We start from the raw sequence: 22,919 nt of genomic DNA, 5'->3' as shown, positions 1-22,919 counted from the left end.
CAGGGAGGACGCTTTGGAGGAGGTCCAAAGGGAGAGGGCGGGGTGGCGAGCCCAGCTGCGTAGCGGTGGATGGAGGTGAGTGGACCTGGAGGGGAGACAGACCGGGTCAGACACGGCAGAGACAAGGCACAGGGAAATAAAAGAGATGAGAAAGAGAGCTTGAATGGTGAAGTGGCACCGGGTAAGGTGCAACGACGATCAAGCAGGGGTTGACTGGAGAACCGGGGTAGAAGTACTGTTGGAGATGAGGCTGATTGCTGGCAGAGGAGGTGGCTGACGAGGTGCAGGTGCGGGTCGTTGGCTGGGTTCAGGAGCGGAGGGAGAGAGAGAGGGAACACACGGGGAGGAGACACAGGGAGGCAGGCAGAGTACAGAGAAAACCAGGAGAATCACATACAAAAGAGAGAAAACCAGGACACTCAGTCAGCCGGGCTGCCACCACAACAGATGGGAGTACACAGCATGAGAGCAGCAGAGCAGAACCCCACTCAGACCCCCGCCCAAGTAAGGCTCACCCGGTAAAATGTGGTGGCAATTTCCACCACTGATTAGAAGTGATTACAGTCCTCCTGAGGGGGGCAAAAATGTCTAGATCAAAATGCATGGTAATCCATCTAAGTGCTGTAACATTTTACTAAAAGCCAGAAATGTCAACATTATGGTAATGCAAGAGGTGAGAGATGATCAACAAAGTCAGAAATATTCATTTCCTGGGACCCATGAATGTCTGCACAAAATGTCATGACAATCCATTTTATACTCGTCAAGATACTTAAATCTGGAACAAAGTGGTGGGCCATGTGACTGGCAGAAAGACCAATCAACAGACCATAGTTACCACATCATGGCATCAACATACACCATGCAATGTAGTACTGTTACTGCCCACAAGTGTCCTTGGACAAGACACTGAAGCCCCATTTTCTCCTCGTCACATTTAGGAGTGCAGGCAACAGGGGAAGGACCCAAACGCAGATGAAACAGGCACACTCGTGCAGTCCAATCATTTAATGTACATGAATGAGCTTACAGGCAGGTGGTGGCAGATGGCTTTACCAAGTATAGGTAAAGCAGTCAGCATCGAGTTCTGGTTGCTCAAAAACCACACGGCAACTAGGACGAACTGCCTAAAAGCTCTGGGCCGGCATATGTACAGAGTGGCTGATTAGGGAATAAGATGCAGGTGATGAGATGGGTGGGAAAGGCCAGGGGTGCATCTCAAGTGTCTTAATTGCATCCATGTTTTGCTCATTTGGGTCTTTTCCTTGTGTCTTAGTCCCACACTGGGGACGCATGAAGAGATGCAAGGAAACCATGCAAGGAGAGAAGAAACGAGTAAATATGTTTTGAGAGAACATAATTTCTTCTAGATCACAACTGTCACTCGGCTCTAACTGCTTGAGAGACGTTTCATAGAGTTTGTGTCTACACTTTGCTAAGACAACTATCACTGCCAGAGCAGCAGTGTTTTCTCTCTGTAGCTGTTACCTGTTAAACACCTGCAAATCATGTTATGACCAGTCTGTCTTAAACAGAAAAATGTCTATAAAGGTTTTTTGCTCAAGCAGCTTATTACGACCAATATTTAGATTTATTGTGGCTGTGACCTCTATTGGCTTTATAACGGTAGCAAAGCAGGAAGTCAGTCGAAGTTTTACAAAGAGTGAGAAAGTCAGCATAAGGGGGTGGAGGGGTCAAATCCAGGACTTACACACAGGAGAACAGCGTTCGAGTCCCATGTGAAACAAAGCAAATCTTGTGTTATTTAGAATTTAGAATAGCATTAATGACTTGTGTCCCATGAGTTAAGTCAGATTTACATGACTTATGTCATGAGGACATGTTGTTCATAAGTATATTTGACTCCATGCAGCACTGACTTAATGTGATGCATGCTGGTTAGAAATTCTGTCTGACTTTCACTGGTGCTGCAACGTCATCATGTCACATGACATTAAAACCTCGCGGAAGCAAGGCGCCTGCGGTGCACCACCGCGGGGCACCACCGGAGATTTCATTCACCCAGAGTCTCCTGACCGCTGGGTAGCGTTTTAATAATTATACAATTATTCACTAGTGATCAGTTCGTTAATAATCGCTCAATTATCTTAAATCAATCAGTCAGTCTCATATCAAAGGGGTAAATTCTCGTGACAGGGACTTGGAGTTAGACAATACACACACACAATTCCTGTGATTACGGTGAAATAACTAAAGGTGGATATCTATGAAGATTCCCATCCAGGTCATAGTTATCCAACGATGGTCGTTCAGTCTTGGCCTCGGGAAGTCCTAACGACCGTCTTTACAGCAACCAGGAACACTAACGAACCAGCAGTATCGACGATCCTGGCAAACGACCCCACTGAGGTTAAATAGTTGAGTTTCCCTACCAGTCAGTCAGAACTGAAGAAGTCCCTTGGATGAGGGACGAAACGTCTTCCAGTATCTTCCACCAAGTCCAGTTGCCCTTGACTTTAACCTTCGTTGGCTAAAGGTGGATATAAACGCGGTTAAACATACATCAAAGAAATAAACAATGAGAATGTGGAGTTCTATTGTGGGGAGAATTTGATTCATAGGGCGGAAGAGAACTAATGAAAGAAGTTAGATGATACTAACTCGGTTAAATTTGTCTATGAGTTTTAAGGATTAAAGATACTGGTTTAACAGACTATTGGACATCACTGTCTATTCAAAAATCTATTTGCGCATATTGTAATCAAATATCTTCCCACAATCAAACCTTAAATGTCAAACGGTTATACCGTTCTTAGTTTTAAGCATTTGATAAAAGGGAAAACAGTTGTCAGTAGTTAAACCTTAAAAGGTTCACATCAGATTAGAGGAACTTAACTAGCTTCCTGGATAATATTGGTTGTTACACATTCATACACTTACTTAGAGAATATTAGCAAGATACACGAATGGCATCAAATTATGAACAGGTAAATACAGAGTGACATTTATACATTAAACGGCATTTCAGAACAACGGCATGCAATACTTATTTTGTCCACTTGGGGGAGCTCTGTTTCCATGACGATAGCTTTGATTATTCTTTAAACAAACCTTTGCTCAGGAGCTGGGGAATTTAGTGATTCAACATTAAATTCGAGCTGGAAAATTAATCGAGAAGTATAGGATGACATTTCTTTATCATAGAATTTCTAAAGGTGAGAAAGTGTTGTGAACAAAGCATTGGTTACAACATAAAATGAAGAAATGTCAGGGATCCTAGCTGAAAATTAAAACACTGCAAAATTAACTTATTTAGATTCTTTTCAACAACAAATATCAACAATAACATGGTAACATAAATACTCAAATGGAGTGGAGAGATAGTTAAGTAACTTAAAGATTTTTGAGGAGACAGTACTCCTTGTTTACACAAAGCAATTCAGGGCTCCTGGAGTTTCTCACGAATTCACATCTGGGCGTGAAGAGGAGAATATCCTTTGATGTGAGGTAATTAAACAAAGAGGGAGGTAAGTTGCCATGGTTACATGTGTGGGGGCAGTTTAGGGTTTCCTGCCCTCTCTTAAAAAAGAGTTCTGATAGGCTGTTCAGTAGAAAGCTAATTTCTGGTTAGTGTTTCTTTATCATATTAACAGTCAGGCACTGAGCCTTGTCTTGGCTGCTGCCAAAGGTGGCCAGTTCGATGGAACTGCCCAGAAACAGCACTTAGGGAAAGCAACCTTTCACCTCCTGCTTTGGGGTCTCTTCAGCTGTCTGTTGAGGGTTGATATCTTGATATGATGGGATTTATTCAGTTCTGAAGAGTGAGATGGTTTGAAGACAGTAAATACACAGCTTGTGTAAACTTTTTAATTTGTCCAAAGTTACACAATTGATTGTTTTTATGAATGTATTCAAATCTATCTCAAAGAACAAAACGTTGAGAGCACTCAAAGTCAGACAAAACTGGACGAACACACACAAAATGTAAATAAACATTACACCACATACACAATAACACTTAAACTGGAGAAAAGTACACATATTCACATATTCATATAACTTACACACACACACACTCACATTCGCCTGACACACACACAGACACACACTGTGAGTGGTGGGGTGCTTCATTAGTCCTGGTTAATAAAGTGTAAAGGATTTTCATTAGTGCTGACGAGCCAGCTGGCTGAGTACAGAGCTGACTGACAAGAGGTCAGAGAGGAGGAGGAGGGATGATGGAGGGATTAAGGGAGGAAAAGAGAAAAAAAGACAGAAGGAGTCAAGTTTATTTATAGAGCACTTAAAGAAGGACATATGGTGGTTGACAAAAACCTAAAACTATCACAAATACATAGAAAGGACAATGAGGAGAATTAAAAAAATATGGAAGGAGGAATAAAGAGATTAAACGTATGGGAATAAATTAGGAAAAACATGGAAAGAAGAGGAGAGTAAAATAAGGAAAAATGGAAGGCGGGTACAGAGTACCAGACAGACAAAAAAATCGCTCATTCAGAGAAAAAGGTACTAGGATGGATGGATGAAGATGTGAAATATTAATAAAAAGGGGAGAATATGGGAGGGAAAATCACACTCAAAAATGAACATGAACAAAACATATTCTGCCATTTTAACAAGAACGTATTTTCAGGAAAGTGCAAAGGCTCGGTTCATTTTACATTACGTTGAAACGATCCACTGCTGTAGCCAAGATAGAACAGACTCAAGAAAAAAAGGTGGAAAACACAATTTCACAAAATAATACAAAGTGGGTGTAAAAAATGTGATTTTGCAATGAATGTGATAATAGTGAGAAAAACAAGTACTGTTTTCCATCTAAAATCATCACATTGACCAATACATTGCATTACCATGTTAATGTATGTTACTTTATATTTGATATTTTTAACATACATCAGCTAGATTTTCAGCCTGTGAGTTGTCACTCAAGGAATATGATATTCTTATTACAAGTTAATTCATTGTGTTATGTTAATTAGCAGTTTGTTGTCTCATTTATTGTGTTTGTCTCTAAAGCCCTTCATGGTGACCAATAAATAACATCAGTCTTTGATTAGTCATTTTCCCTGATGTACTCAATTAGATTAATGTTTATGAAGGTACATTAGTCTCAAAACATCAGATAATATATAATATTATAAGTGTGTGTGTGTGTGTATGTATGTATGTATGTATATATGTATATATATATGTATGTATGTGTGTGTGTGTGTGTGTGTATATATATATATATATATATATATATATATATATATATATATATATATAGAGAGAGAGAGAGAGAGAGAGAGAGAGAGAGAGAGAGAGAGAGAGAGAGAGAGAGATAGAAAGAACAAGAGCAGAAAATATGGATCTGATGCAATGCTACTATACAAGCAATAGTGAGAGGGGTTATATGCAGAGACTGTATCTGTAAGATGTATGGATATACTCCTAGCTCTTCTAACATCTGCAAACAGCAAAACTAAAGATTGATGAGGTACAACAAATATCAAACGACTCAAGATGATCCCCACACTCAGAGATTGGGGCATGGGACCCAATCTCTGAGTGTGGGGATGATGATGACATCTCCCCGCTGACCTGCCCAAGCCCTTATGGCACACAATCACTCAACATAAGGGCAACTGAAATACGATTAAAGATCATAACCAAACTGGACCCCCAAGTACAATGACCAAGATTGCTAAGGCTAAGTAACAAAGTACCCTCTGAAAGTCTGCTAGAAGATGTGAATGCAGCACTACATACTATCCCTACTAAAGCCATAACCGAGACCAATGAGCTGATGTAGGCCACAGCAACAGTGATCCTAGAGATGCTTGACTATAAGATCAACACCACAAACCACAAATAGCATTACCCCCCATGGAGGAAAAGGCTAGAGGCCAAGATCAAGGTACCACGAAGCGAGGTTAAGCTTGATTTACACTCCTGCGTAGGGTCTACATGTAGCTACACTGTAGGTTACACACGTAGACAGGCGTTTATACTCATAAAGGATGATGATCATGAAGGATCCCCAGAAAAGAACAATCCCATCCAACTACCGGCCAATAACTGCCTCTGCACAACATTGAGGCTCCTGTCAGGCATCATAGGGACTAAGATGAGTAGGCACATGGCTCAATAAATGGACAGGGAATGGGCGGGAATCCAGGGGAGCCAAGCACCAGCTACTGGTTGATAGAGCAGTCACTCGAGACTGCAAGACCAGGCAGACCAATCTGTACACCGCCTGGATTGACTACAAGAAAGCCTACGACTCAATGCCACATACATGGATACTGGAATGCTTGGAAATGTACAAGATCAACAGGACGCTAATAGCCTTCATCAAGAACTCAATGAGGCTGTGGAAAACAAGTCTGGAAGCCACTCAAAGCCAGTTGCACAAGTCACCATCAAGTGTGGCATATACCAAGTCAATGCACTATCCCTGCTGCTGTTCTGCATAGGCCTGAACCCCCTCAGCCAGATCATCAAAGACTGGCTACGGAAACCGGTTCCGAAGTGGAACAACCATCAGTCACCTCCTCTACATGGATGACATCAAGCAGTATGCTAGAAATGAGCGAGACATCGACTCACTGATCCACACTACCAGGATCTACAGCAATGACATTGGAATGTCGTTCGGACTGGACAAGTGTGGTCGCATGGTATTAAAAAGAGGGAAAATGATCAGAACCGAGGGGGTTGAACTACCAGAAGACCACATTGCAGATGTTCAGGACAGCTACAAATACCTAGGGGTTCCGCAGGCTTACGGAAACCATGAGGAGGCAGCAAGGAAGTCCGCCACTGCCAAATACCTACAGAGAGTAAGGCATGTCCTTGAATGGGAAGAACAAGATCTGAGCCATCAACACATATGCCCTGCTAGTCATCAGATACCCCACTGGTATAATAAACTGGCCAAAGGTGGAGATAGGGGCTACTGACATCAAGACAAGAAAGCTCCTCACAATGCATGGAGAGTTTCACCCCAAATCCAGCACCCTGAGACTGTGCACCAAGTGTAACGAGGGAGGCCGAGGGCTAGTGAGTGTCAAGACCACTGTCCAGGATGAAACGACAAAGATCCAAGAGTACATCAGGAAGTTGGCCCCCAAAGATGAAGGGCTTAGTGAATACCTCAGGCAGCAGAAACCCGAGGGTGAGGACAAGGAAGACGAAGAACGTTCATGGAGAGACAAGCCGCTGCACGGCATGTACCACAGATATTTAGAAGAAGTGGCTGATATCAAGAAATCCTACCAGTGGCTGGAAAAGGCTGGACTAAAGGACAGCACAGAAGCACTAATCATGGCGGCACAAAAACAGGCACTCAGTACAAGATCAATAAAGGCTGGGGTCTACCACACCAGGCAGGACCCCAGGTGCAAACTGTGCAATGATGCCCCTGAGACAGTACAGCACATAACAACAGGGTGTAAGATTCAGGCAGGAAGTGTGTACAAGAAAAGCCATTACCAGGTAGCTGGCATATGGTACAGAAACATCTGCCATGAGTATGGGCTGGAAGTCCCAAGGTCAAAATGGAAGACACCACCTAAGGTAGTTGAGAATGACCGAGCTAAGATCCTGTGGGACTTCAAGATCCAGACTAACAAACTGGTAATAGCTACCCAATTAGACATCGTGTTGATCGACAAACAGCAGAAGAAGGCTGCAGTGATAGATGTGGCAATCCCAAGCGACAGCAACATCAAGAAGAAACACAAGAAGCTTGAGAAATACCAAGGGCTGAAAGACGAGCTAGAAAAGATGTGGAAAGTGACAGCAACAGTGGTGCCAGTGGTAACTGGAGCACTGGGGGCTGTGACCCCCAAACTGGGAGAGTAGCTACAGCAGATTCCAGGTAAAACATCAGAGGTCTCTGTCCAGAAGAGTGCAGACCTAGGAGCAGCTAAGATACTGCGGAGAACCCTCAGACTCCCAGGCCTCTGGTATAGAATCCGAGCTTGAGGATGACACATACCAGAGAGAAAGAGGGATTTTATATACAGTATATACAGTTGAGGTCAAAATTATTAGCCCCCCAGGAATTATGGAACATTTCCCTAAAATTCTTGCCAATGTTTGCAGCATTGATAAAACTTGATATAATCAAACATTCACCAATGCTATTTACTAGCTTTTGGTACATTTTGGAATATAATATAAATTTTTAGGCTTGCTTTGTATCAAATATAGTGAAAAATAAGGTGGTTAAAAATATTAGCCCCCATGTGAATTTTTGCTTTCAAAACACAACTAATTAACCAATCAGCTTTCAGACAACACCTGTGCAGTCAATTGGCTTCCTAACAACACCTGAGCGTTCAATTTGCATAAAAGGACTCCAAGGAACAGGGCACTTGAACACATTATTGAGAGGCTACTGAAGACTACTTTTACTCACCATGCCAAAGACAAAGGAAATCAGTCTTGATCTCAGAAAGAAGATTGTGGAGGCTCATGATAAGGGGGAAGGCTATACTGCCATTTCCAAGCGTTTCATTGTGTCTAGAGCCGCTGTACGTTGCCTCATTGCCAAGTACAAGGAGACAAATTCTGTAAGAAACAAACCTCAAGTTCAAGAACTCTGGAGAGGAAAATAGTCAGAGATGTCAGCACATCTGCCAAGATGATTGTTGCTGAACTGGCCTCTACTGGAGTTGATATTTCAAGGAACACAGTTGTGAGCCCACTTCATCGTAGTGGGCTTCAGGGCCATCGTCCCAGAAGAACCCCTTTACTTATAGAGGGGCACATCACAGCCAGACTGAGGTTTGCCCATGAACATTTGAAAGGTAAAGATGAGTTTTGGAAGTCTGTGCTTTGGTCTGATGAGACTAAACTGGAACTGTTTGGGTACATGGATGTTGCTTATGTTTGGCGAAGAAAGGGAGAGGCCTTCAACCCTAAGAATATGGTAGTGTGAGCATCATGCTGTAGGGCTGTTTTGCAGCCTCAGGCACAGGGAGCCTTGTTCGGGTGCATGGCATTATGAAAAAAGAACATTATGTTGAAATTTTGAGGAATAATATGCAGGAATCTACTCTGTCCTTAGGTCGTCGCTGGGTCTTCCAACAAGACAATGACCCAAAGCATACATTGAAATTGGTCCAACAGTTCCTGAAGGATACCAAAACCAAGGTCCTGGAGTGGCCCGCACAGAGCCCAGACCTTAATCCTATTGAGAATCTGTGGCGGGTGCTCAAAGTGAATGTGCATGCTTGGAAACCACGCAATTTGGACCAGCTGGAACAATTTTCAATGGAAGAATGGGCCAAAATCCCTCAGGAGACCTGTGCCAACCTAGTAAAAAACTACTAAGAGGTTGTTGTCAGTTGAGGCTCAGAAAGGGTACACTATTGACTATTAATGGCCTGGGGGCTAATAATTTTGGACGTCTCATTTTTGCCCTTTCTTGTTTCAACTCAATGCATCAATAACATATCCTAATCAAACTTAGTGGACATGTAGTCTTCGTTATGTTGGTAACAAATACACTATAAACACTTGTTGTTAATTGTCATTTCCATGGAGAAATAAAGAGTTTTGTATAATTTCATAAGGGGGGCTAATAACAACTGTGTGTGTGTGTGTGTGTGTATATTTAAAATAAAACATAAAACACAGTATTTTCAACTTTCCAGTTGTAACTAGACATGCTTTGCAGTTTTGAAAAATAATTTGTGAAAAGGTAATCAAAGACGTGGACAGAAGAACATATTTTGTCATTGCCATTCAGCGGTGACGCTGTCCTGCTGCCCCTGACACACTAGCAGACAGACAGAGATGTGTGTGTATGTCTGTGTCTGTGTGTCAGTGTGTGTGTGTGTGTGTGTGTGTGCATGTGTGTCATTGGGTGTAATAGTGTGTCCTTCCAGATCCAGACAAGACACAGTCTGACCAAAGTCACCTCCTCATGACAAACAGCTTTCAGACAGCCCTGTTTATGCACACATCCCAATGTGTTTCTCTCCCTGTGTATTAAATCCTCTCATACACAATTAGGATGACGCGCAAGCTGACCTCTCTGAGGTTGCAACAGGAAATCCAAGAAACTGCAATCAGAGTTGCACTACAAAATGGAATCAAGAAAAAAGAAAATGAAAGCAGCTGCTGCAGTGTTCCCTGTAATATTGACTCAAACAAATATTTTCTGTGACTTCAAATCTAGACAGAGGAGGATGTAGAAACAATTCCACCATGTAAGATCTCAAGTAATTTGCTGCAAAAATAAAGCCACCCTACTCTCTTACTCGCCCCCTCGTCTCCAGCACTGTTTATGGCCTCGGCTCCTCTGTCTCTATTTTGATCTGTGGAATGAGTTTATCCATGTTTTATGATCATGCTAATGAAGCTTTCACCTCATGTTTGCCTGCTCTCCATTTTCCTATCATGCCTCTTAAGCACAGGTACTCTGTCTAACAAAAAACACATCAGCTTTCTCGGTAAAAGACTGGGGACAGGGACATTAAACTTGAAAATATTATCAGGTATAAGCTGTGAGTAAGCTAGTTCGAGTATATGCATTTGTGTGTGTTTGTGTGCCCGTGTGTGTGTGTGTGTGTGTGTGTGTGTGCGCGTGCGCATGCATGTGCGCGCATGTGGCCCATTACTCCAGGCTAAATGACTTAAGGGCCCCCATGGTGCCCGTTGACATGCCCGACTAGAATGATGGGTTCCTGGCTCAGATGAAGGGGTTCTTCAGGCAGTAGGCTGGATGACAATAATCTATTACCATGGCAAAGGCCTGTCTCTCTGACCCCGCCCCCACCCCCCACACACCAAAGATATAATCAGGCACACATACAAAACAAACTCTCTGTGGTGCTCTCTTGCCTGTTTACACACACTACATCTCACTCAGTCCCTCATTGACTCTCTCACACACACACACACACACACACACACACACACACACACCCACACCCACAGGTCCTTCACTAGCTCATCCATTATTTAACATGGAGAACTCCCATCGAGCAGTGTAGAGGTATGGGGCAGAGTCACTGGGAATGAACACTCTAATTAGAACGGTGAATGGAGAGATTGACTTTGGAGAGAAAAAGGCAGAGGGAAGTTGATCGCTGCGACAGATTGAGCTGGGGGAAGAAAAGGAAGACAGAAAGCGTGAATAGATTAGAGGGACGAATGCATGAGTAGAGACCAAAGTAGGAGAACTGCTATAAAATGAAAGAAAGAAGATATGGAAAGGCGAGAATGGTTTAAGAGTGGGGAGAGGATAATAAAATGATGGGAAGGAGGGCTTTGGGAGATAGTTATTAGTTAGTGTGTTAGTGTTACAATTATTTATTTATTTTGGATGACAGACTGGCTCAGGTGTCTCAAACATAGTAATGAGCAGAACCAAAGCACCAGAAGGAACTGTACTGGCACAATTTCTATTCACCTTTTCCACATCCATCTACCGGGAACTTCATCTCTAACTCCACCAATGTCAGCTGCATCGATCAGAACAATGAGGAGAAGTACCTAGGTCTGATAGGGAGCTTCTTCTTTATTTTATAACAGCAAAACACATCACTTTATTTTGCACTATTACCTCAAAATACACTTTCAGTGGGATATTTCTGTAATTCAACAAGAACTAAAATTTGTGCAAAGTCTGTACAACTGCTTTGACTTCATACTATTCCTGAAGATAGAAAGAAATACAAAACTTTTAACTTTCAGACTGATGTTTTCTTTGAACATTCACTGAGTCATCACATCACTGGGTATACCTGTACAATCTATCTAATCTATTTACTTTGATACAACAGCCCTGACATATATCTAAATGATACTGTTACAACCATGGCTGAAGGGAGGCAACATAAAGGAGTCACAGATAATTGAACTCCGCAAATCAAAGTTTATTCCAAAATGAAAGTCACACAACTGACTGAAGGAATACAGTGGCTATCAATCACATTGTGAGGGTGAGAAAGCATGTGCTCCTTTGAGGTGCTACTTTGGTTTCTGCCTTTGCACACTGATTGGCCAATGTGCAGCTCAGCCTGGCTGCGCAGGTGCACGTCAATCAACCACTTCGCACCAGAAGAGAAAACACATGGGGAGGGGGAGGCAGAAAGCAGGAGGAAAAACAAAAAACCCAGGCCTGTTTGTAAAAGATAACTTGTTTAATTTTTGTTGACAGTGTCAGAGTAGTGTTAACTTAACTCAGATGTATATTTGAGAATGCAGTGAACTGCTTTACTAATGTTTTGCCTATGATGGGTCACATCACACTGGTTTCACATCAAGTGTATCTACACACCCATATTCTGCTAGCTTCCTTTCTCCCAGCATATTTAGAGAACTGCATGGGACAACTAATTGTGTGACGTAAAGAAACACAAGTGACGACCGTGTGACAGACTGACCAAAGCTCAGCATAGCAGAATCAGTCATACAGTATAAGCTGGTAGTCAAAGCTAACCAGCCAGATTCTCAGGGCCTTTCTGAAACTAGACCCTCGCCATTTCCACTCCGTCACAAGTCACGGAGCACTTCTGTGCCATTCTTTGCTCATCTTTCAATAAAGAATTATCTCCAGTTCTGACATGACGAATGCTAGCAGCACATACGCTAACCTCTTTAGCATCTTTGTTTTTGAGCAAACAGTTACTTCGCACACATATTGTCACACACACCTGGAAATAGGGCAAACCACTATTTTCTCATAGGAGGCTGACACAAGCCCACAAATTCCAGTTGCCTAGCAAGGTTAAGCAACTGCAGCAGCTTGCTCTAGCTGGAGCTCCAGGCATCGTGATGCCAGCACTCCCAGCAGTCCACTTCTAGCAAATACACTTGCCAACTCCAGTCAGGGCATTAGGCTTCGGGATGCCAAAACCCCCTGCAGCCGACTTCCTGCAACCGCTGCAACTCAAACTAGTCACGGATTCTGGCACCAGGATGTCAGGATCTTCAGCATCCGAGCTTACGTCAGCTGGATCCTTCGGCACTGGGATGTCTGCTCCCAGCTTTCCTCCAGCATGAAGTTATTTCCAGAATTTTCTTTCAGGTTTCTCATTACTCATTCTACAAGTCCAGAAACTCTGCCCTACATGCAGATACCCATCTGGCCGTCTTACTACTGGCCAGCTTGAGAGCCACTGTTGCAACCAGTACAACATAACCTTCATATCATTTGATCTCGTCACCATGTCATTAGCCACACCCATTCGTGATGGCTATAAACACACTGCATCAAAGTCTACCTTCGCCATCATTCCTTCAATTCATTGTCATTTCTCAAACACCACCATCGTATACATAAACTATGCTAAATTAACCTAAAAATGTCAGTAACGTTGGCACCCTCCGCCAGATTAGTATCATTTGACCTAGTTAGGCCCTGTAATTCAACTCTGGGAACTGAGTGAAATTTATCTTTTCTTTGTAATATTCTCAACTTTCTTTAAAGCCGAATTAATCAATTTCTAACAAAAAGCTGCTCACATGCAGATGTGTGTTTATAACCATAAAGGCATGAATCTGAGCCAGTAAAATAAAAAGTTTAAATTTACAGGAAGGTCTACTGTAAATGCCAGTGGGCTGCTACTGGGATGATGGAGAAGTTGGAGCAGGGGAGGCAGATGATGGGGAATGGTGGGAACATGGGGGTAACTGTAGGGCAGGTGGCAGGATCTGGTCTGAGTAAATACATGGCAGGGGGAAAAAGCAGACATGCAAACTAACTGGCTGACATTGTGACAACATCACTACATTTGAGGATCTTCATAAACCCCCTTCGTAAATGCTTGGCATGAACCTAATCCTGGTTGCTAGCTAATTGGCTGCTTATGTAAAGACACAAAATAACCTGACTTTGCAAGATTGCCATCATTTATATGTCATTGTGAGGCTATTTCAAACTATACATGTAAGAATGAAGGAAAAAAACACAGTTAAAGCTGCAGGACTTTCTCAAAGTTATTTTTGCTGGTAGTGCAGGATGTTTAGATTCTTCTGAGACCATTTAATGTCCATCACCCTCTAATATTTCAAGCCTTTCAAACCTTGGTGCATCCTCTGGCAATACCACAGTGCACAGTAAAACACCAATTTTAACTCTAAGAAAAATAAATATTATTGAGAGCTGCAAACTTTCCTTTGAGATTCAAAAATACTTTAAAATGTACTGTTTACTTTCTACTAACCTGTTTAACTTTTTGTAATGTAAAAAAACAGCTCAGAGAATGCTGTTTTGTTATCTTTCTGCACATGCATGAATCCATAAAACACACACACACACACACACACACACACCACTGTCACAGTTGGATTCTACATTATTTTGTTTTCCCTACTGTGGTTTTCAGAATTAAGCCATATAGTCCATTATCTACTGTATACATTCTTCCACACATGCATATATATGCACACAGTCATACAAGATTGATTTGGCATTCATTTCAGTTTTTCATCCCATAATAAACATTAACGAACAGCTTCTGGAATGTTGAGTTAAAGCCAAGATGAGTTTGGTAGTTATGTACTGTCTGGCTGCAGAGTCCCCCTTGGCAAGAGGAGCACTTGTTTTGTTCAGCTTCCTGCTTCTTTTCGAAGAGATGGATCCCTATTAAAATACTCTATACACCTGCTGGAGAAGATAATGATTTAGCAGTGTGTGATGTGGATTCCATTAATGATTTAAACTGCTGTTAATTTCATCCTTTTCTCATGATATCAAATAGGATCACTAACAGGAATGACATTTGTTTTTTAGATTAGTGCCTTTATATCTAGAGGAAGGACACCGAGCTGACTTTGTCTGGAGTCAGAATTGACATAACTCCAAATGATATAACTGATCATTGCCTTTTTTTCTGCAAATAGTATATCTGTTGTGAGTTGCAACACTTTTTTCTAAAGTCTAAAGCTATGATTGGTGCTTTCTTTGCTTTGCTATGCCATTGTCAGCATGCTAACATGCTGATGTTTAGCAGGTGTAATGTTTACCATGATCATCATCTTACTTAAGTATTCTATCATACATTATCGGTATGTCAGTACTTTTTCAGGTGTTAGGCCAGAAACTAAAGAAGGACACACTGAATTTTTAAAAAGGCTATATGTAGTTTTTCTTTTTTATGAAATGAATCACTTTTTTTTTTTGCTTGTGTGTGAAGGGGTTGTAACCTCTCATAAAAACGATGCCAGATTTTTCTGTTACCTCTGATGGCCAGTATGCCTATTCCTATGTGAAGACTCTGGGTCAGATTTATCCGGAAAATCCCTTAAGCTGTGACTTGCATGCACGCTCCTGAGAATCTAGCCTTGTCTACTGACTGCACTAAACAGCGACAACACTGCAGCTAACGACATGGAGTTCCCTGACACAAAGCATGTGAAACGTGTTGTGATTTTGTGATCTAATTGGCTAGAGTTAGAGTCTAGCTCACTAACCATTTACATAAGCATCCAATACATTTAGCTATGCTGACATTTCTGAGCCTTTCTGGTGAAAGATACAATAGTTATTGATAATCGAATTAATTCCGACATCATATCAGCTAAATGCAGTCAATGTTATCATGCAACAAGCATGGATTGGTTCAACGTCAAGCTCATAAAATATTACTGTAACACTGAAGTGGAAGTTTACTTGAGTTTACAGCATGTTGTGTGAAGCTGTCTCCTGGTGCGTCTGTCTCCATATATCAGATTCTGCTTGCTCACGAGCACACACCTGGTTGCAATCTAAAAATTGCACCGCTAGTGGCTACTGAAAACTACATATAGCCCATTTAACTGTTTACGTCAGTTTGTTTATGTCTGGACAAAATATCATGGCAATCCATCCCATAGTTGTGGAGATACTTCAGTCTGGTTGACAAAAATATACAATTAAAGATCATATTTGTATTTTGTTATGATGACAGTAATGTGACAGACTGATGATGAGCGTTATGAAATGCTGTAAAATTATATTGTGGAGGCAGGAATAAGAATATTATGCTATATAAAATATATATATATATATATATATATATATATATATATATATATTATATAATATAATATTCACAAGACAGTAATGCATTGCTCACATATCAGTGCAGGTAACAAAGCACTGATTAAAGTCTTAATCATTAAAAGAGGAAATGTTTACTAAAAAATGAATAACATGTATGAGTCCCATTTTAGTAAGAGTATTTCAAACGGTGACCTAAGAAACTGTAATTGTTCATAATTCAGGGATAACATGGTCATAATTAGTGCATGGTGACTGCCTGCTGTCACTGTAATGATCCCAGTCAGGTTTCAGAAAGTCTTGAGAAGAACCCAAGCTAAAATATCAGAAGGGCATTTAATGAGACAGATATTACTTTCAAATTAAAACAGCAGGCGTCTTTTCCTATGTCTTTTTTCCCCCCATTGCTCTCTCCTGCCATTGTCTTTTCATTCTTACTCCTCTTTCGAGCCTATATTTCTTTCTCTGTGTCATTTCAATTAAGATACCGAGTAATTAAATCTCTTTTTAATGAAAGCTAACTGCCTGAGACTGTTCATGCATCAGTGCACATGGGTAGTGTGTGTATGTGGGTCTGACTTTCTCTGTGTAAGTGTTAGTGTAGATATACATGCTCACCAACTTACTACAATTCTGTGAGTGCTTGCAGGTGTATCCTCAACCCCATTACATTAACTGCCATGTGCAAGGCACATGTTGATTTAAATGGTGTTTGGGTTAATGGCAGCAGTATTATCATAGGATACAAGTGATATTAATGGAGCCTGTGTGTGGCGTATAAGTATGAAATTATTATGTTATGGCTTTATATTAATGCATGTCTTTAACACATTATTCAACTCATGTAAGCATGTGTTGTGTGTTGTTTATGCTATATATTGTGTTGTTCGTGGTCAAAATAAATTTCCATTGAAGGTAATATTAACAATAATAATATTAATGGGGGATCTCCCTAAAAATTTTGATTGTTAAAAACTTAATTTCCTGCATGCTGGTGAATTGTACCAATTTTTGCCTTTTCTGTATCAATTTAGGGTGGAAATGTGTGATGACAATTCAAAATCTAAAAATATAGTAGAATATAATGCAGTAAGGCTCTCAGGCATTCTGAATTGTATTCTCCTGTAGATCACACATGTAGGTGCTGAAGTTGTTGAAGTTTGAATAGCTTCTGTGTTTCAGCAAGTTTTTGTGCTCAAAACATTCTGCTCATTCAGAATCTATCCCACATATTTGTGTTCTCTGACTTTCCAGAAAAACCTAATATTTTGAAAACAAGGTCATAATATTACGTGAATAAAGTTTCTAATGAGAATAAAGTCATAATATTTTAATAAAGTCTACCTGCCCTACACTTTGCTGTACATTAACCTAGGTTACTGCTCCGCTGATATGAAATATGACGTTCAGACATACATCTCACCACAAATCCACCCAAGTATAACACTTCCAATAAAGTGCAGGCCATAGCCGCTTTAGAGAGTACAGAGACAGTCCCAAACAGAGCAAAGGTGTCTCTAAGCGAGACAATGAGTGATCCACAAATGTGCAAAATTCGTTTCACATGTACAAATTGCTCCCTATTTTTGCTGATATGATTTTACACAACTTATTGTAAAAATGCATGTTTGTGGATAGTGAAATATTTGTGGATCATGGTACACATTTGTGTATTGTCTTTTGCGTGTTCTAAATGATAAAGTCCAATAATAACATCCATATTTTGACATCATAAGTACACTTATATAGCCAGACAAGACAAAACAAAAGATAAAACTCTGATAAGCTCCACAACACTAGATTGTCTGATGTGCAGTCCATTTGAACATGAACAAACCAAGTGCCAGCTGTGAGGCAGAAAAAAGGCAGCGATCGTACCAGAAGGCAGTTTTGCTGCAAGGCAGCAGATGAGCCAGTGGCCAAGGCCTTGAATTGGATGGTTCTAGCTGGCACATCTTCTCATTGAGATTAAAAACTGTGCCAAGCAGCAGCAAAGGCCTGAGATATTTTCACAGCAACACAGGACAGTCTTTTAAAATAGCCATGTTACCTGGAGGAACACTGGATGTTTGCTCTGCAGTCTGGCTCTGCAGAACAGTGACCTGACAGCATGTGATTGTAGACATGCAAAAATTACAAGACATACCATGGCCAATTAGCCTAAAATTATACAAGTCACAATTAAACTTTTGTTCAAACTGTGTATGGAGTCAATACACATTTACAATGTTCCAATGGTTTCCTGATATTTGAAACCAATGAAGGTTTCAAATATCAAAGCAATTTTAGAGATGTTTTATTTTATTTTACCAGATTTTTGTCTTGTATTTTATCGTATCCGTTTTAATCCAGACTTTTACATTGCCTTCATTTTTCTATTCTTAATGCCTGTTATGTCTTATGTAAAGCACTTTGAATTGCCTCCTTGTTGAAAGGTGCTAAACCAATAAACTTGCCTTCCTTGCTTCAGCTTGCTATAAAACTACAAAAAAAAGCCTTGATTGAAACATGATTCCAGTACGTTTTTTTGTCTACATACGCCATGTCAGAATGCACATTTCCTCCTTCCTTTCATCTTTCCTCACTCTGCCTCTGCTTTCTTTTCCCTCACTTGTTTTATTTCAAGTTCAAGTTTTAAACAATGTTTTCCATGTTTTCCCTAGCTCTCCATCTCTTGCTTTGTGCTGTTTTTATGTGGCTGGAGGCATTATGTTTTCAGGTGGTCTGTCCATCCCATTTTTGTGAACAAGATATCCCAGGATCGCCTTGAAGGAATTTCAAGAAGGATGAATTTCTAAGAATTTGGTTGTCAAAGGTCAAGGGAATTGTGACCTCACCAAAATGTTTTTGGCAGTGAGTGAGTGAGTGAGTTTCACCTACAGCTCCAAAGATGCTTTACATCTAAATATGACAGGAGAAAACAAAAGCACTACATTTTATGTGGCTATACTTTTTAAGAATTATCTTTACATTCAAATCAAGTACACGTGTACCTGTTAAGCCAATACATCTATGATAATCCTTCTTTAATCAGTTCAACAAGGTATATTCACTGGAATCATATACAGGTATCATCAATCATTTAGCTGCTATACCTTTTCTTCAGTTCCTTCCAAATATTCACTACACATATTATATGAGTCTGGACAGACATGGATGTAAACTGTAGCTTGACTGGTTGGTGGTAGCAGACAACCGTGGGTTCTTTTTTTTTCAATCCTTTCATCCCACCATCTTTTTTCACCTTCTGGCCTCAAGATTTAAGCAAGGGATGATGGGTACTGGCACTCCAAGACTTCTGGGTAATGGTGCCAGGGCCACTGACTCTACAGCGATGCCCTCTTGCTTGTGTGTGTGTTTGTGTAAACATGTGTGTATCTTCCTCCTAGATAAATCCATCAACACATTTGGCATCAGGTCAGCTTGAGGATTGTGTGTTCCCTCTCTGCCCTCCCTCTCTCTCTCTCTCTCTGGATATCTATGTGTGTGTGTATGTTTGCATGTGTGTGTTGGGCATCAGTTAATTCTTTGTGCTCCCTGGGGGATCAGAATGAGACATGGGCACAAGTAGCTAACATTCCCCCGCAGGGCTGCTTACGCCAAACACTCCTTCATATGCATGAGATTTGGTGTAAGCCAAGTGTGGGTTAGTGCGTGTGCATGCATGTATGCGTAGACTGTTCACACATTTATATTTTTACATTGTATCTGTGTCACATTTAATTAATTAAATCTTACTCTTGTGGTGAAAATATGTGGTGCTAATATGTATAGGTTTATGTATGTATGTGTGTAGAAAAAAAAATTAAACATTATGTGAATGTAGTTGTTTGTGTGTGTTTGTAAATTAATATACATGCTTGTACTGTATCTATGCTTTGGATAATTCACTCATATATCAGGTTAAGTTTATGTGTATTTGTACCTCTTAATATCTTAGGAGGTTAGCGTGTGTAGTGCTCGTGTGCCGATGAGTGTTTTCATAGAGCCACATCAGAGCCAAATAGAAAGCTCTGTGTTCCAAGCCCTCGGGCTGCATGCTCAAAATATAATGTCAGAGTTGAGGAGGAGTCATATTAGTTGCATCTCTTCCTCTAAATATCAAAGCTAACATGGACTGCCTATAGGTAGACCCACTACTGTGTTATTGTATACAACTATACCATTGCCACTGAGAATTTGATTCTGATTGACTGGCAGGTCTCCATTAGGTAAGGGATAATACCCGGCAAGTTTTATGCTCCAATGATTGTAATGGATGACGCACAGGGCACTTTGCCTCGACTTGAACTATTGCCACTTGCCAAAAAAATTACATATGTAGTCAAATTAAAAATATCATCATGAAATATATTTCCTGGACCTCAAAATTCCTGCTGTATGTGAGGCAACATCTGAGGCTAGCTGAGCCAGGAGTTTGAATGTTCCAAATTTGGGATAGCTTTTATTTGACCTTAATTTCAAAAAATAGACAGCAGCACTGCATCCTGGTACACCACATGACTGAAACTGTATTTCCAATGGAGTAAATGTGTTGCTATCTCTCTCTCTTTCTCTCAATTTCAGTTTCAATTTGCTATATTGACATGAATGTCAAAAGAACAATATTGACAATTCTTCAAGGATAATACACACTTTCTCTCCCTGTCTGTCACATGACATGCTCTCTATGTCCCCCTATACCTTTAACTATCTTACCTGTGACTTCTCCTCATCTCTTGTTCAGTTTTGTTCACATGTTCACAGGTCCAGTCCTCTTTCTTTTCCCCTGCAACTATCCCTCAGACTCCCTGCCTAAAAGCTTCCCCTTTACTTAATGTTGATGTTCAAAAGTTCTCCCTTTCTTCTTCCTGCAGTTATTTGGTAGATGGAGAGTTTTGACCACTGTTTGTCATGTTTGGTTAGTGTAACTAATCAATATATATATTTGAATTTGGCTCAGTTGTCAGAGAGTTGTATTATGACATGATCTAAGTATGCAACTTCGTCCATTGTATCAAGGTGTCACAATTGTAAAAGTCTCTTCCAAAATCTTTTCTTGCTTTTAATTAGTGTTTAGCCCGTAAATGTGTGCCATGTATATATATTATAATATACATGATCATACAACTTTAATTTAACTGCATCGGAATATGTATGAATATATTTTTACTTTGCATTAGTACCCTGTATTGCTCCTGCTACAAAACATAACATAGAATAATGTGGACACAACATCTTGATGGCCTCTAAATCTGTTTAAAATGTAAATCAATAAACAGATTATTCCTAAATGTTGAAAGGAACAATGAGATGGCTCCTACAGCCACGAGGTAAGAAAACCAAGCCACACTCACATATACATTATGTATTCATTTAAAATGTAAAGTGATTTGAAAGTTAGTCACAACAACTCGTGCATAATGTATTTCTGTGAATGATTTTACTGTTGTTTTTTAACTGAATTTCTCTTCATATATATTTCTTCATATCTCAGTTTTAACAGTTTGCTTTCCACTTTAGCTGTTTTGCATTAAACAATCCAAGGGTTTTCTTGAGATTTAACATAATGTGAAAGCAAGGGCAGTACAGTAGGCCTACAAGTCAAGTCTGTGACTTTTTGGTGACTGATTTGGGGAAATCTGAGTTTAAGTTGAAAAGCAAAACTACAACAAAAAAAACAAAACATGAAATTATCACCCTAAGTCTGTGCAATTACAATGCGTTCTCATTCCCAGGTCATCAAATATGGATGCTCTGTCAACACCTAAGGTACCTATCTGTAATAATTTAGACACTCAGAGTAACTGCTCCAGCTGTCCATTCATTTCAACATGTTTTCATCCCAGGTCATCAAATAACGTTAACCCTAACTGCTTTGTCACGCCCTTAGCGTCTCATACAGACGCTAAACAGTAGGCTACCTTGTGCATCCTTTTTAACACAGCTTAATGCTGTGAAACAGTCCAGTTTGGTTAGGTTCAGTTTATTTTTTCATAATTTGTTCATACAGGACACTCCTGTGTGAAATTACTGTGTTTGTTTGACCCACCTCTCTTCTGTGTACTTTATACTATGTCATTGACTACCTAAATCCTTTCTGGCAGCCCAGTGCGTCTCACTTCATACACACATTCATACAAAAATGGCAGTTTCTGATGTGCAGTTAGCCGTGGCCATGCCAGGGCCGACTGCACATCAGAAAGTAATTAATCATTCACACACATTCATACACTGATGGGACAACCTTTGGGAGGAATTTGGGGTTCAGTACCTTGCCCAAGGACACTTTGACATACAGGCTGGAGAAGCCGGGGATAAAGCCATACCTTCTGAGCCACAGCAAACATAATAATGGAATATAGAGGTTAAATAATTGGTGGTAAGCTGTGTTTTCAATTACTCTAGCAGATTTGTCTGTCAGGTTGAAGTTGGGTGGAGCTTTGCTTAGACAAACAGGAGGGTCAGGGAGAAGTCATATCAAATTCACTTTCTGCATGCTTTAAGCTAGACACCTTAATTAGCTGGCTAATCTCACTCAATTTGAAAAGTTCCCATTGCAAAGTGTAATTACCATACTGTAGAACACAGGAGCCACAATTATGCTGTAGGTTTGTGTCGCGATTCAAAGGCACAAATCAGACGCACGCAAATCCCACATTGCAGCTATATTATGACACACAGTCTGACAATGAGGATCTGCATTCTACCTGCTTTCTTCTGTGAGTTTGGTACCTAATTTTTTCAATTTTCAGTCCATGTGAGACAAAACATTTAAGAGAGTTAAGTGGTCATTTCCTTCATATGAGCAGTTTACACTGTTCGATTCCAGAGATCAATTTCATACCTTAATTCTACAAATTTAAGCTCATAATAACATAGCATTTTAAGTAGAAATATAGTTAACATGTATTTCTTCCGGGATTTCACAGAATAAGCAGTATGCTGTGCTCTGAAAAATCTGGTTTGCAAC

This window comes from Micropterus salmoides, unplaced genomic scaffold, assembly GCF_014851395.1.
Source record: "Micropterus salmoides isolate LMB-PRFRI ecotype aquatic unplaced genomic scaffold, ASM1485139v1 Ms_hic_scaffold_4, whole genome shotgun sequence".
Taxonomy (NCBI): Eukaryota; Metazoa; Chordata; class Actinopteri; order Centrarchiformes; family Centrarchidae; genus Micropterus; species Micropterus salmoides.
This window is presented reverse-complemented; position numbering follows the sequence as displayed.